This window comes from Ziziphus jujuba, chromosome 7 (genome assembly GCF_031755915.1).
Source record: "Ziziphus jujuba cultivar Dongzao chromosome 7, ASM3175591v1".
Taxonomy (NCBI): Eukaryota; Viridiplantae; Streptophyta; class Magnoliopsida; order Rosales; family Rhamnaceae; genus Ziziphus; species Ziziphus jujuba.
In genome coordinates this window covers 18,832,465-18,835,808 of record NC_083385.1, presented here as the reverse complement: position 1 = coordinate 18,835,808, position 3,344 = coordinate 18,832,465, and positions in this window count along the sequence as shown.

Here is a 3,344-nt window from a genome sequence, read left to right as displayed (position 1 = left end):
CAGCAAAGAAAAATCAACAAAAACCAAATTAACAAGAACAATGATAAAAGACAACCAACAAACTAGGAAACAAAAATACGATAAAACTAGGAAATCCTAATTCAACTAGGAATGAATTTTTTTGTTTTTTTTAAGATGCTGAACGTGTATAGGATGGATGCAACCTTAACCTAATGCTAAAATTGCAGAATAACACAAAAACAAATAAAGCAAATAAAAGATAGATCAAACCTGAACAAAATTTAGCTCTGATACCAAATGATACGAACCTAGGACGACCTACTCCTAAACCCGTATTATATTAGCCCGGATCTTTAATTAAGTTCAAGTTCTAATGGAATGGACCTCAACCCCTAACCAACCTGTGGTTAGAAACCTTGGTATAATGTAGACGCCACAATAGGGGATGGAAAACCTATTGATAAGTCAAGCTAAAACAACCAATTCTCTAATGGTGTTTTAGGTGTTCTCAAAGAACAAAGAGATAATTAATCTCACAAGTATTTTCTTAATCAAATCAAAGTTTTAAAGTTTTAAAGTTTTTTATTAATGAAAAATAAGCCTTTAAATAGGCTTTGAAAGAAACAACATAAACCCTAAAAACCCTAGGAAAAACCGGCCACACAATGGAGAATCCTACCTTGGCCGAAACTTTCCTAATCCTAAACTAATTTGGATTAATTAATTCCTTTATGTTGAATTTAGGAATTAATTAAGTTACAATGAAAATAATAAAATAAAAACTTTCCTAAACTTATTTATCCAGAAAATAAATAAATAAAACTTAAAAAGTAAAGGTAGTTTCCTAAAACAAAAAGTAGAATAAAATTAGGAAACTAAAATACTAGCTTTTTGACTAATTTGACTTTGACTATTCTTTGACCAAATTGATCTCCAAATCAGCTTCAATATGCTTTGTAGGATGCCAAATAAGCTTATTGTGAAGTTCCCCACGTTGCCCTTGCTTGGAAGTATGAAAAAAGGTCAATACAGTAAAATACAGTAAAACCCGCGGAGAATACAGCAAATTCGGCCAAATTGTTAAGGCTGTCCGTACAAGCCCTTTTTGATTGCATTTGAGGCTGCTTTAACTTGATTCCATGACCTCTTAGGCATATGTATTGAACCCATAAAGCATTGGAACCATTTCATGCTTCCCGGACTCCAAAAATGTATCAAAACCGTCACCCGGGTCCGTATCGGCTTCCACCACTTGGATGCTTCGAATAGGCTTTGTATCTTTAAGTATGGACAAGCTCTGTTGAGATTAATTACCCTCTGTATAAATACTTCCAGGTTGCCCTTAAATCTCTTAATTTGACCTCTTGTGATTGGCCTAGTCTTCATCCGTGTCGAGTCAGCACCCCAGCGGGTTATCGGTGGAGCGGGCTCGGGCGGAATCACATCATTTTACAAGTTTATTAGTTTGATTTTCAACAAGTAACTTCCATTCCTTAAACTTTGTAAAAGCTTCATCCTTGGATTTCAACAAATAAATCCATACTTTCCTAGAATGATCATCAATAATGGATAAAAAATATCTATTTCCACTTTGAGTTTGTACTTTGGCAGGGCCCCATAAATTAGCATGCACATAATCTAACACAAATTTAGCTTTACTTATGCTTAAATTAAAGCTCAACCTGTGTTGTTTTCCTAAAACACAATTTTCACAAAAGTCGAGCTTGTTGATCATATTATTGCCAAATACACCCTACTTATTCAAATAATACAAACCCTTTTCACTAATATGACCCAACCTATTATGCCATAGGTTTGTTTTATCCACAAAAGACCCAACAGATGCATTACTAGAATTATTAACAGTTTTACCAAGTAAAACATACAAACCGTTTTTCTTAACACCTTTCATGGCAACATATGCACCTTTAGTAATTTTCATTACACCATTTTCAGTTTTGCATGAATAACCAAAATCATCAAGCATTCCAAGAGAAATCAGATTTCTTTTTAAACTAGGAACATGTATCACGGAAGAAAGTGTTTTCACAGTGCCATCATACATTTGTAACTAAATATCACCAATACCAACAACTTGGCATGACAGATTATTACCTAGAAGCACCTGACCACCATCACACTTAGTGTAGGATTGAAAACAACCTAAACTTGGGCACATATGGAATGAGCAACTAGAGTCTAGCACCCATTCAGAGCCATTTTGTTCAGAGGTGACAGCAAGAACCTCTGCTGGGTCTGATTCAGTGGAGGCCATGGCCAAGTCTCCACTTTCTTGGCTCTTTTGTTTTTCATCTCTCTTTTTCTTAAAGCAACTCTTAATGAAGTGGCCTTCTTTCTTACAATAGAAACACCTTTTACCTTTAGGCCTAGACTTAGACCTGTAACTGTCTCTAGATTTGCTTCTATGATCATTTTGACCCCAACTTCTATTGACAGTTCTACCTCTTACACTGAGACCTTCACCTTTGTTTTCAGATTTTAACTCTAAGTCTCTAGATTTCAGGGCACTCACCACTATGTCTAAAAACAACTCATCCCTACCATACTTTATAGCATTCTTGACCTCTCTATATGTTTCTGGCAATGAATTAAGCAATATCACAACATTATATTCATCACTAAAGACAACCTTACAATTAGCAAGATCTAATATCAATCTGTTAAAAGCATCAAGATTGGTATCCAAGTCTTTAGCTACATCCATTTTGAAACCAAAAAATTGTTCCAATAATAAGATTCGGTTAGGGAGAGATTTTACCAAATAGAGTTGTTCCAACCTGGTCCACATTTCACAGTGGTTTTGACGTCATCCACCTTCCTCAAGATGTTGTCTAAAAGATGCAAAATGATGGTACTCATCGCAATTTCATCCATCTCCATCTTCTTTTCTTCAGTAACAGACTCAGAGAAGGAATTGTCAATTTCTTTGGCCACCTTCATCTGTACCAAGATTGCTCTCATTTGCTTACGCCATAAGAGGAAGTCACCCCTCCCATTGAAGACATCCAATTCTAGCTTGGCCGACATTGTTGAAGATTGAAGAAGAAAACCCCAATTTCAAAATTAATTTGACCAAGAATTGACGTTGAACCCAAAGTGCAGAAAGACACGAATTAGAGAAATTTTCTTCAAGATTAGAATATGAAGGCTCTGATACCACTGTTGTAGAATTCTTGAACTCATTTCAATAAAGAAAATACTAAACAAGAACACACAAAATTACCGAGGTTCGGTCAAAATCAACCTACGTCCTCGTTGCTCAAGTGTTGAGCTTCTGCACTATAGAAAAATGGTGTTTACAAGCTTAATAATAGACCATCAATGGTGAATTCACACAAGAATACCCAAATCAATACCCAATA